This window comes from Rousettus aegyptiacus, unplaced genomic scaffold (assembly GCF_014176215.1).
Source record: "Rousettus aegyptiacus isolate mRouAeg1 unplaced genomic scaffold, mRouAeg1.p scaffold_m13_p_3, whole genome shotgun sequence".
NCBI lineage: Eukaryota > Metazoa > Chordata > Mammalia > Chiroptera > Pteropodidae > Rousettus > Rousettus aegyptiacus.
The window spans coordinates 56,374,705-56,390,340 of record NW_023416306.1 but is presented as its reverse complement, the minus strand read 5'-3'; the positions used below and the strand labels follow the sequence as shown (position 1 = coordinate 56,390,340).

Sequence of the window (15,636 nt, the reverse complement as noted above, 5' to 3'; positions counted from 1 at the left end):
GGCTTGCCAACACTTAGTCCAGTGCTTTTTCAGTTGTGCCATACTTCTTCTCTCTTCAAAGTTAAAAGAAGAAAGGAAAGAAGTTTAGGATTAACCATTGTAATTCTACAAAGTATTCATAAATGTTGACCATGTTTTTCATTTTAATAAGTGTCAAAAATAGACTTTTAAGGATTTTTTTCAACAGTTTGTATAGGATACAGCCATTCATTTAGCCAACAACATTTTAATGAGCATTTACTATGTGCCAGCACTGCGCTAGACACTGGGGTGGTTATAATGGTAAAAGCCTATGTTGGAGAAACCAAAAAAAGCAGGGCATGAATTTCGACTCTGTTATCAGCAGTGTTTTCTTCTGTCATCATCAATAAATACACTTGTTCCCATAGATAGAAATCATTTAAAGCCTCAATTTTTCAATCTCAATATTGATCCAAAGCTTTTAATGTTCTTTTAGAGAGTTGATTGCAGTTCCAGACTCAGTGTGGGCAAGGAAGGCTGACAGTGGTTCCAGATGAGGCAATGTCTGTGTTTCCAGGTTCTCCTTCTTGAAGTAGAAGAATGCCTTGGGCTACTGAGCCCCACATAATTGGAAATAAATAATCCTCTCTGCATAACTGCTATGATTCACTTGAAATATTAGGCAAAAGGAAATTCTTAAAAAGAATAAGAAAAGCGAGACATTCTCTAATACATTTTCTGAGCCATGATGTGCTGGAAGCGAGATAGCATGGGGTTCTGGAGTCCAAAATCCTGGAAACTGTGATGGTTTGAAGCTCTTTAGTTAAGTGACATTGAGCAAGACATTTAATGTTGAACCTCCTAGTATTCATGTGCAAAATAATGATAATAATAATTATACCACTTGCCTGTGGGGAATGCTTTAAGTGATAAATAATCTTTAATAGTTCCATTATTTCCCAATTACAAGATCCTTGAAAGCAAAGAAGAGATGGTAATCCATTTTTTAATATTTCATAATTACTGGAGCTGTGCCTAACACTTAGTAGGTACTCATTAATTATTCATTGAAAAACTAGTGCTAAATAATAGTGATAATCTCTTAGCACCTACTGTGCACCAGACAATGTCCTAAACCCTTAACTTGTATTGACTTTCTATTCCTCACAGTGAGTCTATAGGTAAATACTATTATTGTATGCTACAGGTGAGGAAACTGAGGCACAGAGAAATTGAATAATTTACACAGTCACATAGTAAATGGCAGAGCTGGAATTTAAAATTACACAGACTGGCTAATTCCCAGGATTTACTGCCTCTCTATAAGAACTGTGTATTGATCTACTGTTTTTCATTTAAAGAAACATAGGCAGAAAGAAAAGAATTAGTTCCCTTACATTGAATTAATTGGTACTTGTTTTAAATGAGTTTTTATCCAAAATCCTCCAAAACCCTAAAGCACCTCCCTCCAAAAAACCCAAATCACATTAATCCAGATAAAATCATATTGAATCCTCTTCTATTCAGCTTCCAGTTGGATGGATGCTCCCTTGCCAATTGGCTATTTAGGATGCTGAGATGAAGCTGAGGGTTTTCCATCTGGGAGAATATCTGAAAGGCAAGAAGAAGCAGGCTTTGAGTTGTTAGTTATGCTTGAAAATTATTTATGCAAACGAGTGGTCTTGGTTGAATCTCTGGTCTGCCTATCTTCTGTCACAATGAACATATAATGGCAGGATATGAATAAATTAAATGACTAGGAAAGACCTACAAAACAGGCAAATGGCAGAACATTTCTGAAAAGTCCAGAAGAATGGGAAAAGGAAGGTAAAGAAGAAACTAGCATTTCTTGAACGCAACTTATGCTAGCTATATACAGTTTTATTTTCTCTTCATCCCAGTGATTTGGTTATTGCTAAACACTTCTTGCAGATGGGGAAGCTGAGGCTCAGAGGTTAAATAATGCCCACCAAGAAGCACTCATAGCTAGGATTCAAAACCATGCTTTCCCTACTTACTCCCCAAACCACAAACCTTCCATTCTTCTGCTGTTATCTTCTACTCCAACTGTGGTCACCTTGACTGTTTTTACTAAACTGCAGAGTGAGTTGTAAGGAGCTACTGGTGAGCCAGAAGACTACTACAAAATGGCTAAGTAAATGTTACTATTATGTCAGGGGAGGAGGAGGAGAGAGAAACAAAGGGGCTGAATGAAAGGAAGAAAAACTGACAGATATTACAGAAGACTGACTCCGAGACAAAGCCTTTAAACTTTTAACAAAGGGTAGAAAGAAGACAATGGTACTGCTAAGGTGAGAATTTTACAGAGGATAGGTTTCTGATTCCAATAATCTCATTAAAAAGCTGAGGGAAGCTCCAAGAAACCTTAGATGCCCTTTTTATTTTCCCCAGAGATGGCTACTTGCTTTTTGCCTTTTGTCATTCCCATCAACTCCCTCTCTTTTGCTCAGAGACACTGGTTTGGGACCTTTCTGCTGTTCTGAACCAGGAAGTAGTCTTTGACTTTTTGCCCTGTTCTTTAGGAAGTAGTCTTGCCAAGATCAAATTGCCCAAGATGTTTAGGTCAGTGGTTACCAATTGCTGATCCCCAGATCAAACATGGACATGATGAGTTTGTCAGGGCTCTGTGCTAGAGTGAGAAACACTGAAATAACCCAATGAGCTTTTCATCATGCTAAATGTATTCAGTATTGATCATCTTTCATTCTGAGATTATATTCTTCTTGCCTGTTTGATGTTTCAGTATTTCTTGTGTTATGAAATAATGATGAGAGTAGATGATTCCCCTTAAATTCTTAAAAAGATGATCTAAATGGTCTGTGAAATCCTTTCTCAGTCAACTTTGGGCACCGATTTGAGAGACATGCCTCATCTATTGTAGAGTCTGGTGATGAATGCTGATTAAGACTGAGAAAAATATTTCAGTGGGGAATCTATTGATATATTTGGTGGAAGAGTTTATAGATTGTATTAAAGATTAAATTAGAGCATATATAAAGTTCCTAACATGAGGTGTATTGTCAGTTTTTAAAGCAATGCGTGGTTCTTCTCTCTTGACCCTCTCTTCTTTGGGACAGATCTGTGAATCACATGACTTTTAACCTTATTAGCCCTGGCCTACTAATTGCTAGAGGTAATTCTGTTTTACTTTTGCTGACAAAAAGATCCCCACACTTTTATCAACCTTACTAATGGGGTGGCATCGTCTTCTAAGTGAGAATTACTGAAGGCTAGGTATACCTTATAATGACCTATGATTCTACCCTACTCCCACCATTGATATACAAATACTGTGGAGGCAAATGATATTGCTCAGTTTGGGTCATTAAATGTTCATTACAGTACTAAACCTTAACTAGGTAGTACCCACAACACCCTTAGAATAAGAATGAACATGTGAATTGGGCAGTGTCATTTTTCTCATAAGATGGTTATTAATGAATCCAAGCTTTGTCACCTTTTAATGTTATAACTAGTTACTAGTCTTTCTTTTAGGACATGCTGCTTCTTTCAGTCCTACCTTGGTAGAACCAACCATTTTATTTCTTCTCTCCTTACAGAGCCATATATGTACTGAAATGTGCCAAAGTATGTGAAACACCTGGTACAGTTTCTGGCTCATAGTAGTTGCCCAATGCATGTTATTGGAAAACTAGATGAATGGCCACTGCTCAGTATCAAATATATTTTGCTGGGGAATGTCCAAAGGATGCTCTGGTGAACACGAGAGTTCAGACTCCTTTCTGTACCATTAATCCATCAATCCACACCCAACTCCAGTACCAAGAAGGTGGATTTATCTCTTCCCCATCTAGTTCTCTGGTTGAATGTTGTATCTTTGCTTGTTTGTTTAACCTTATTTTCCCTTGATATGCTCAGACTGATTCTATTTTGAACCAGTTTTGCCTGTGCCTGGGATTTTGTTAGAAGAAGAAAGCATGTATTAATCTCCTATTCCATGAATCCCATAAGAGCTGGTCCTTTCCATTCCTGAGTCTAAATCCTTTTCGCCTGTTTCCTTTTCTGGATTGAGGGAACAGATGTGAGCATTGAAGAATAATTTCTGAGAACATGCAGCTTTCTCCTCTCTCTGTCCCATAGTCCACACAGACATTCACAAGTTTGGTTCAAATGTCTTAGCCCATATAGGGACACATAGAATGGATATGGTACAGAGCTTGAGCACAAGTCAAACTGTACAGTAACTCAGCAACCTGAGTCAGTAGAAGGGAACCAATATGTATTGTGCTAGGTCCTATGCTAAGTACTTTTAAGTACATCGTTTTATTCTCCAAAGAACTCTGGGGTTTTATAATAGGGAAGTAGAAGAGATGAAGCTGAAAACAGGCCTTTATTGAACACGACACAACTAGCTCTTGTTGTCAAGCATCTTTCTAAATGCTTTTATATAACTTTATAACTCTCTGAGTTGGCTATATGCTTCTCATTTTACAGGCATTGAAATGGAAACTCAGAGGGGTTAAAGCTCTCATGCAAGATCCCCCAGTGAGAAACAGAGAAAGCCAGATTTTAAACCTATTTACTGGCTTGTGTACTTTTTCTGTGTGTTTTACACGTTTATGTCTCATTCATTTTTGAGAAAATAATGCTGTTTATTTCTCATGAAATGGTGTCCTCATATTTATCAGTGTATTTTATATTTCTTTAGACTCCATATGCTGGCCTAGTAGGCCAATAAGTGTTCTTTTTTTGTGTGTTTTGCTATGTGTCAAAATTTACTAAAGTCTCAATCTCTTGGTGAAAACCGGAAAGTGATTTTTTTCCCCCAGTTCTCCAATAGTGTTGTGTTGAAAATCTCCTTTCCCTATGGGTGCAGCTCCCTTAACTCTATCTTGGATAAGTCCTATCAGTTTCAGCCACGTTTTTTCCTTAGAGAAATCTCATTCTAATACTTGAGGCTCAGTCTGTTTACTTTTAAACTTCAGTCTCAAACTTTCTTTGAAGTTCTTTCTCTTCTCTTCCCCCTTGATAGATAAAGCCTATTTATAGCGAAGTGGATGCAGTTGTAGCGAGGATGGTAGGAGGCCAGAGTTTCTCTGTAGATGCACCTGCCCTCACCCTCAAGGGGATCATACATCTCAGTTTTTCAGGGAAAGTTTGGTTTGTACCTGTTGTCTTAGTATAGTTATTAATAGCAATTTCATTCATTCTCAAATTTGTCCTGGCTTATACAACAAATTATAAGATCACCATAATACTTCCTCTTCTCTGTCCTACCCATTTATTGCCAGAGTGTGGAGGTGGGATGAGGAGGCAGACATCTCCTTGGCGGGGTTGTTTAATCACGGCGTCCACTGATGGTATCCCCATGTTGCAGATATCTGAATGTTTGTTCTCTGGTGGGTTGCATATGTGACTCTTCAGAGGACTCTGCAGAGGCTTCCTGCTCCACGCTTTCCTGACTTGAGAACTCCGTTTCCAGATAATCCCTCCTCCACACCATACCAGCTGTTGCCCCCAGCAATGAGCTGCATAATAGCTTCCTGCAAGAGATTCCTCTCCCACTAGGAAGAAGTACTGTAGGACCCTTTTGTAATGAAGAAAGGAGAAATTAACCTGTATTCCTCATGTGGTACTCCCATAGAATCCAGCTCCTTTTATTCCTCCATCTTTTCATCGAGACTATATTAGAAAGAAAGAGAGAGAGAGTCGTCCAAGGTCTGGCTTTGCTCTGGTTCCTCTCAGTTAGTTCTAGGGAAGTGGCTGGTCCATAATAATTCCTTGAAACTGGAACGTGGGGAGTTGTACTGTCAGGAACATATGAAAGTATCAGCTATATTGATAGCACCAGCCATACAGTGACTATCAATACAAACTGGTATTTTTCCAGTTTATTTTTGACTCACCTTTAAAAATTTTGTTTTCTTCTATTTAAAGATTTTAGTTACAGTTTGGGCATGAAATAAGCTCCTTCTTTTTTAATTATCTTGTCAACAAAAGACATATTCTATTCTTGACAAACTACTTAAACCAATTGAGGATGTTTTTCAAGAAAATAGAAAAAAAGATAATAAAGCTAAAAACTTCTTATTCTTAAATACCACCAGTCAACATGGTCAGCTTTCTTTTTCCTATGATTTCTCTAAAACTAGATTAAAAACTCCTTCAAGAGCTGGAACCAAGTCTTATCTGTCTTTGCATTTCTGATAGCTAACACAGTATCTGACACCTTTGTGTCATTCAAAAATAATTTGTTTCTTGGTTATATTTATCTTCGAACTGTTCATAGTGCCTAGCACAATGTCACGTATATAAGGGCTGAACAGTTTAATTATTGTTAAAATACTGTATAGTCTCTTTGCCTCATTTTTCAGGTTGCTTTAAGAAAGAAAGTGTTAATTTAGAGAATGTGCTGTTTAGTTTGGCCACATTGCTCAAAACTTTGCTTTCTTTGCACTAATGCCAGACCATTATCATGGGAAGAGCCTTGACTAGGGCTCAGAAAATGATCTTCACACCTCAGTCCCCTTTAAAGACCCCTTGGATGCTAGTGTTTCTGTCTAGGCAGCCATCGGAACATTTATTTTTATTAACTTTTCCGCGCATGCTCTTTCCTTTGATTAGAGTGTTTCTCCCCTCCCCTCTCCCCACAGCCTTGCAGCGCTTCCAGGTGGGGGGCTGCCTGGTCAGGAGTCGGGCTCAGGGCTTCGGCTCAACTCATAAACGTGGAAATAACAAAATGTGTTCCCTGAAGCTTTGCAGCATTGTCAGGAAATGGGCTGCTTGCATGCTGCACTTCCACGGATCTGGAAATTCTGCCGAGCTTGGGTTGACTCCAGAAAAAAAGTTTAAAAGTGTTCAGGGAAGAGAGGAATTATAGTGGGCCATTAGTTGGAGACACCAGTGCTCCTGCTGAGTCTGTGTCTTGGCCAGCTACTTGGCAGGGAGCATTGTGGAGCGGGTGTTGTGTACTGTGGCGGCAAAGTTTGCTTTTCTAAGGATTGGGGCTTTGAAGAAACTGTCCCTCATTTTTCGTATCTCAGAAATCTGTGTGACACCTTTAGGAAGAAGTGTGTGTGGGGGAGGGTAATTATTTTCAACTGGAAGAAAACAAGGCACAGAGAGGTCTAAGCTCAGAACTCCTCAAGGATGAGTATTGTATTTTAACCATCTTAGCACCCAGCCTGGCCTAGACCCTCAATAAATATGTGTGGAATAAAGGAATGGATACAAGTGATTTCTTTAATGATTCACATGTCAAAGGCAGGACCTGAACTCAGCCGTAGGTCTCATTGTATACTCTGAGTTATGCAAATGATCTCAGAGAACATGATGATTAATCTCTGTACCAGTTTTCTTTGCTGACATAACACCTTCCTCATTATTCTAAACTCAGGAAGAAATTTTCTGGTATTTGAAAAGTTCTAAACTGAATTTTCAGATCACACAATGGAGCTAGGGAGGTGTTTTGGTTGGAAGAACAAAGTTCATAGTTTTTTCTTCTTTGTGGCTTTCTCTCTGTGCTCCTGGACCACCAGAGCTGTAAGACCCAGAAGTAAGAATCCGAGGGCAGTGGCCAGAAGACATGGTGGTCTCTAGTTCTTGCCTTAATTTAGGACCTAGGATTATGAGGTGAAAAGGTTGACTAGTCATCTAGGAGAAACATAGCTGATTCTAGGTAGTTGGCTTTGTTTGTGTCATAGCTTCTCAGGAATCTCTCCTGGAGACTAGAAAGAAATTTGATTACCAATCAAGTAAAAAGAGATCTGACTAGGGATTTAGGCTTATTTAAATGTATTTTATTTTTTTCCCAATGATGCAATTTGGGGAATATTTGGGGAATCATTTCCCCACTGCCCCAGGAGACTTCCACTATAAGTGTCTCAATCTTCAGTTTAAATCTCGGCTCTGCCACTCACATACTATGTGATCTTGGACAAGTTAATTAACCTCTGAACCCCGGCTTCCTCAAATGGAAGGTAGGAATGATAATAGTACTTCAGTCACAAGTTTGTTATAAGGCTTTAATGAATTAGTACTTGTAAAGCCCTTTAAATAGTGCATCTGTGTTAGGTAAGATTGTTGTCATTTTGCGTAAGCACCACCAATCAGATAATTTGACATAGGAGCCAAAATAGTATTTTTCAAAATTGAGAGTCCTATCTGGAGACTGGAGAATGAACTAGTTGAGCTCTCAAGGTTTTCTTCCAAATTACAGGCTCCTGGGAAATTTTTTATTTTAATCTTCCTTCCTTCATAACTAGTTATTGAACCATTCTTGGCTCTAATTCCTCAAAGTCCTTTTTAGATCATAGTTACTAGTTCCCCATATGTATTTTAGGGGAATTTGAGTATGTTGGTTAGTGCTTTTGAAATCTTAAAATGAAAGGCTCTAAATGTCTTTTCAAGAGCACATCTCTCTCTGTGCACCTTTTCTGTTTTGAGCACCAGTTATGAAATCAATGCTGAGATTAAACTATAAAAGGTCAGCCAATGGTTTGAAGTCTTCTGGAGTAAATTCTTGCAATGTAAGTACTTTGTTACTTGTCTATTTAAAAAAAGAAAAAGGCGGGAGGGAGCTGGCTTACATCACCGAGGCAAAGCCATTTTCCATGAACACTCTATCCCAATGCACGACAGGAAACTTATTGAAAACCTAGTGGGTTGGAGAAAAAACAGTAGTCAGCTCAACAAAGAGTGTCAAGAGAAGATAGGGAAAGAATGAGGAAGACAAAAAAATTACCCAAAGAGTACTGAACATAAGTCTCTGTAAGGAAAACTTTCTGTAAAGCCATGCCTGGAAGTGTCTAAAACTCTCCAGAGGGGAGCTCATGTACACACATACACACCCATGTCCACACACACACACACATGCACACACACATCTGGCACTTGAATTTCAGATAACCTAACCTGACACTAACCTTGGCATAGCTACAGAAGTAATAATTTTACCAGGATGAACTGTTAAACAATTTCCCCAATGCATTAGTCATACTTTAATTTTAGACATGCAGGTTTTCTTTCTTTTTAACTCATTTTAATGTACACAGCTTTCTGATTTGATCTAGGAAAGAAGAGTATTATTATTTCTGAATGCCAGAGTTATTCATGCACTCACATAATATAAAAGCAATCAAGTATCATCTATATCAAGGGACTATATTTAGTAAAATAGATGGATCTACCTTTTATGAGTTCCATTGAATCGCCGGAATTGGGAAATCACAAAATTACCTATAGAAACAGAAATAGAAAACAATGGTGAAGTCACTGTATTGCTTTGGGCAAGTAATAACTTATTTTGCCAAATTTATGTTTTACTGAATATAATATCTGTTATTACTGTTTTACCCTTACTTATATTAGAATTCCTTTTGAAGACCTGTAAGTAATTTTGTGTCTGCCCAAAGGATTTCTGTAAATAATGAAATAATGATGACTTTTTTGATGATCTGCTTTACCAGGCATCATACTAGGTAATTTAGATAGTGTTAAAGCGGTAGTTCTCAAAGTGGGTGCCTTGAATGCATTAGCATGACCTAGGAACTCATTAGAAATTCAAATTCTCAGGCCTCATTCCACAGCCACTGAATCAAACTCTTGGGATGGGACCTAGTAATGTGCATTTTAACAAGCCCTCCAGGTGATTCTGATGCATGCTCAAATTTGAGAATCAGCGAGTTAGGGTAACTACTGAGTAGTAGGTAACTACTCTAAATACTGACTTAGGGATAAGGTCAGTCTGCTATAACAGAGAAATTTAACAAGCATTTGGTCTTATTTAAATCTTGCCAAAATTAATAAGCATCATCACACCTATTTTACAGCTGAGAACACTGACACTTAAAGAGATCAGACTCACACAGCTGGGATTCTGTTCCAAGCCAATTTGTCTTCAAAGCCCATGTTTTTTCCCCCCAATCAATCTATTTTTTTTTTTCCATAACAGCCCTTCAATGTAGACAAATTGATTTTAAAATAGTTTCAAAAGAGTTATGGATCTGGAGGTAATCAAGATGAAGAACTAAATATTTGTCTTCAATCCAGATAATCTGTTTCTTTCATTAATTTGACTTATGAACACAGCAAATGACTTAGAATCTTACTTCTCTTATTTGAAATAGGATATCGATGGTACATTCCATAATATGTCTGATGAGAACCAAGGAGGTGGCGTCCAGGGGACTTGGAACTTTCAGATAGTACTGTGTTATTTAGTTGCTCTTTACTAAGTACATAAGAACCTGAAAAGTTCTATAAAAACAAAATGTTCTCTATAAGGCATACTTTGAATATATCAGAGAAATCTCAATATAAAATATTACAACCCTTAATTGGAGTAAAAATATTTTCGTGGTGCAAACCATATCTCCCAATACAGTATGTCTTGCTAAGGAGCAATAGGAGAAGTCTCTGGAAATCATATATTATAGAACAATTACTTAAATGGGAAAAGATAGGATTCGGGATTATACATTTCAGAGGCACAATAATAAAGTTATTAATATTATCATATTTGGTCCAGGAATATCGATGGTAAAAGGTGTTTTGTAGCTATAAGTGTATAGTTAGAACACTTTAGCATAACTGACTGTATCAAACATTTGATTACATTGAGTTTTCCCTAAGAATAATAGCCTTCATTTTCCAACATCACCGGCACCATTGTTAATACAGACTTTCTTTTACATATTTCAAATCAACTTTTTAACCTTTTGTTACACTTAAAAAAACACAAAGCTTTTTTTTTTTTTTTTTTTTTTTAGGCAAGGCGACCCTTGGTTGACCTCACAGATTGCAAGGACCTTGTAAGCTTACACTCCCTTATTTCTTTTATTTTTTAGGCCTACAGCACCTGGTCTTCCTAGGTGGCCTCCCATCCAAGTACTAACCAGGCCCAACCCTGCTTAGCTTCCAAGGTAAAATGGGATTAGGCTTGTTCAGGGTGGCATGGCTATAGATTGACAAAGCTTTTCAAACCAAATGCTAAGGTATATGTTATGTCCCAAAAGAGAGTTATTTTAAACAATTTTGTTACCTTTTTAATCAATTGGATTAAAACCAGTTAGGTAGATGAAGACCTGTATCGCATGAGAAAGATTCGTAAATATGTTTATGATTAGAATCTGTGTTGTTAAAGTGCTGCATACCTGTGTTTTAAGGCTTCTATATAGGAATACCTTTTTGGGTTTCTATAAATACAGAAAGTGAAAATGGGGACTCACATTTCCTGAAGTTCTCTGATTGAAGCAGCTTAGCTTTTAGTAAGTGAAAAGCAAAGGTGCTTTCAGAAGGCACAGGAAAGGGAAACATTGGAGGACAGCAGCTACAAACCCACATTCTCAATTGAGGCTAGGAACCTGAATGTGTGTTATGGGCTGGGTGAAAGATAATGGAGTACAGTGGGGACTACAGCAAATCCAACAGAACTTCTACCCCAACCACAGGGACTTTGCATCTCAGCTCCAGCTGATTGCTGCCATGCAGAATTCCGGCCAAGTGTTGCCAGATTTTTTTTCAAGAGGAGTTAGAAATGCAAATTACTATTTGAAATCTCTTAGTTTTCAAATGTTACTTCACAGGCTTTTATAACAATGAGCTTTCTAACATACAAATCATCCAAAGCTCGTTTGTGGTCTGGGTTTGGCTCATATGCTGCCAATTTGTATATAAGAAATAGAGGTGGTGTATGAGTGTGTGTGTGTGTGTGTGTGTGTGTGTGTGTGTGTGTGTGTAGACAAGATGGGATAGCAATAGTGATGAGGTTATATTTAGTGACTCAATTAAATATGTTCATGCAGAGCTTTAGATAACTGGAAGCAAATATGACATAGCATTGAGCACTACCATTATTTTCAGAAAGGTGAGCATACCTACATATCGGCTCAATACTCTCATGATATATTCTCATGAAGTCATGAAAGAGGTGATTTAGGCCATTCTTCATTATTTTAGGATGACTAATTAGGATCATATTGGTTGCCAGCATATAACCACAAATGTATTCTCTAAAGCTTAACTGAATTTTAATGTATTTAAATTGGTTTCAAGTCATGTTGGTAACATGAGCAACTGTAGGTGCAACCACAACTTTGTATATATAATTGAACTGTCCAGTAGACATCCTTAGGGCATGACTTCAGCATAATAAGTGAAGGTAGAAACAAAATTCTCTTTTAATTTTCACTCCGCTGGGGAGACTTACATAATTCAGTCACGACAGTATTCTGCTACTTGTGGTTGGTGCGGTTCCATTTGCTCATAAAAATAAAAACCATCTCACATCATCTCTCCTTGACTGTCTCGTAAATGTAAATCAAAGAGGGGAAAAAGCTATAAAACAAACACAAATACCCACAATATAAGCTAAGAACTAATGGGCTGGGATTATTCCTTAACATACTTAAGTACTTTACATAACAGATTTACTTCTCTGTAGTCAATAGATGGATTCCTGAAAAGTTACTTGAAAATCAATTTTGTAAAACAAAATTATATTTTAAAGGCATTAGATGAGTATGCTATTTAAAGGAAAGCTAGGGTGAATCTTTTTGGAAAGTAAAATATTCTTTTTTTTTTTTTAATGAAATCTCAATTCTCATATATCTTTGCTCCAAGTTCATGGAGTCATTGAGTAATTTTGTTTCAAATGCAGTCTTCATCTTGCTTAAATTACACCTGAAGTCTTCAAAAACTTTTCAAGTAATGTGTTTGGAGCATTGCTTTTAGATTCAACATAGATTTGCATATCCAAAAGGACTTGAATCAAATCTAGACATGCATAAAAAGTTTGCAAACCAAATAAATTTACAGGCAGAAGAGAGGCTATACTTGAGGCAAGGTTCTTGGAGTTGTTTAGGCAATGCAGGTGCCAGGTTAAAAATAGGATTTACGGTTTCTTGTGTTTTAAGAAGATGGTCTTTAATCCTTATTTCACACTATGTAGAAACTGAATAGCTAGACCAGAAAATCATACCCACCTCTATATCTGTTCTCCTGTTCCCTCATATGTTATTTCAATGCTATATCTTAATAAACAGATGTGAAACTTGGCCCATGGCTTAATTTTAACAAAAATTCACATGCAAACAAAAGATACATAGGTGGAGAAGATAGGAGAGTAAGATGTAGACAAAGGAGTGTTTGCCATTGTGGCCACAAAGAATTTTATTTTATTTTATTATTTTAATATATATTTAGGCAAGGCAATCCTTGGTTGACCTCACAGATTGTAAGGACTCTGTCATTTTATAATCTCTTATTTTTTATGCCTACAGCAATTTTTTATATTTTATGCTTACAGTACTTGGTCTTCCTAGGTGGTCTCTCATCCAAGTACTAACCAGGTCTGACCCTGCTTAGCTTCTGAGATCAGATATCAGAAGGAACTGGGCTTGTTCAAGGTGGCATGGTCATAGATAAGGATTTTAAATTGAACATTAGACATCACTGTACTTAAAATGGCCTTAACAGTTCTACCAGCAAGGAGTTTTCAATGGGCTCTGTGAAGTCTTTCAGCCTTCAGCCATCTTAATAGCTGTTTTTATTCTTCCTCTGCTTGTTCCTTCTTTTTATCTCCTCTCTTTCAGAAGAAAAAAAAAAAAACCTGTTCGTGCAGTTAAGTGTTCTCCTTTGTTGTCTTTACACCTGCCATGTCCTGGGATCTCACCTTTTGATCCAAGCAGTTCATCAGGGCATTTCCAAAACAAATAAAATTTCCTCTTTGGAAACTTTCAAAAAATAAAACTCACCTCCATGTCAAAAAAAGCAACACTATCCCCCTCAAATTAACTTAAGTTAAATTAGTGAAACCTTAGAAGTTATTATTAGATCAGATGAGAATCTCGCAGAACATAGGTGTAAGAAGGGTGGTTGGCCCCCAGAGAACTGGAATGCAGTCAAGACCTAGTCCCCTGGTCTTATTTTGCTCCAAGGCCACATGCCTCTTGTGTCATATTCTCTATTCACACTTTCTCATTCCTCTCAATAGACAGGTGATTTGTGCTGCTTTATGCACATGGCTACCCCACAGTCCAAGTTCATTTAAACCAGTTCCAGATACCATCTCAGATTTTCTAGCATCCTCAATTCCCTTCCAAATTCCCTGGTGAAAGAATCTGATTGTCAGCCTGTGATCTGATGCCAATTAGCCTTGGGGGGTGAGGGATAAGAAAGGGAGATGGGTTTGGGGTCCCATAGGAAAAACAAAGGCTGCTGTGAGCCTATCTCTTAGGGTGAAGAAGAGACAACTTCTTTAGATAAGAGGGTAGGCTGGATTGATTCTCAAAATAGAAGTCAATTGTAGATTAAAAGCCTAAATAATTACAATGTATTTAGGCTTTGTAAATAACATTATAATTATTTAGCTACAAATATAATTAAAGTATGGAATTCTTACATGGTATTCAGTAAAGTCTAGAGCACGAATGCATAATGGGGGATCCTGATAGTAAAAGAAGGCAAAAATGGGAGGGGAAAAAACCTGATTCCTACTAGTAAGCCATATTAGGGTGGATCATTGTTAAAGAAAACAAATTAAAAACAAGTCCAATAGACAATATGGTTTAGGGCCAAAAGGAATTGGGGTGCAGATATGAATTGATTGAATTTGAACTCTGAGAAACTGAGGGAATAACTTCTCCTTTGTGTACCAAGTGTCCTAGGAGATCATGGTTCAAGGGGAAATAGTACATTGTCAGAAGCATGAACAATCATGGGGGAGGGGCCAGGTGGAGGCAAGGCTTATGGAAGCCCCACGGTAATCTTTAGTGTTTTTCTCTCTCACCTTTGTGTACACCCAGAAGAGGAGATAAGTACTGGCTTAAGATAAAGAAATTTTAAATAATATTTAACAAATAGCAAAATAGCCAGATGTTTTTAGGTATTTTATCTCTTTAAAAATAGGAAAGGTTATCATTTTTTTCTGGATAAATGGAAGCCAGAAAAGACCAAGATTGCTTTATGAGCTCTTGCACAGACTTCATTCCGCTAGTCCACCATCCATTAGTTGGCATTAAATCCCACTTTTTATAATTAGAGTCATGCATCTCGAACCTCAAATTTTGGAGAGAAATCCACAAATCTCTCCTAGAGTGCTCCTTTTGTTGAATATGTTTTTTTTTAGTAATGTTTAAAAGTTCCTAACAAAGCACATTTAATTTTTACAGCCTATAGACCAGTGAACACTAAGAAAATAAAAGCCTAAATAATTTTTTTCTTCCTGTTTCTGCCAAGCCTATTTGAGCTTGAATGTTCGCCGGGTTAGGACACATGAAGACATTAACCTCACCTCATTGTTCATAGCACCTGGCTATAGAACCTGGAGTGCGAACAATTGCTGAATGACAAATGCCGTAAGTGCTGGCCTGCCTTGCTTAATTATACAGCTGTCATGGTGCACTGGGCAATTTTTCTTTCCAGCGTCTCCTCCCCTCTACCCAGCTCAGACCACATAGTAAAGAGAAGAATCCACAGAGCTCTGCATTAGGGCTTTTAAAGCAACCACAATGCAATCAAAGTATCAGGCCAAAGGAGTGGCAGAAACCATTTCTAGAGTGTGGTTGACCCATATGTTGAACTTAGGCTGTCATATGGGCCAGATGAGGGTGTTGCTCACTCTGGCCACATGTGAAAATGGTGATGACTCAGGCTCCCTGGCTCACTTATTCTGATGTTTCAGTTCCTATCTTT

At 37.6% G+C, this 15,636-nt stretch overlaps 1 long non-coding RNA gene and 1 pseudogene across 2 annotated transcripts in view; one reads left to right on the top strand and one right to left on the bottom strand.

Moving 5' to 3' along the window:
• Positions 1-15,636, top strand: part of LOC107517029 — an 89,842-nt gene that overhangs the window by 56,142 nt on the left and 18,064 nt on the right. The gene's annotated exons all lie outside the window — the stretch shown is intronic.
• Positions 10,790-10,908, bottom strand: LOC118601211 (annotated as a pseudogene).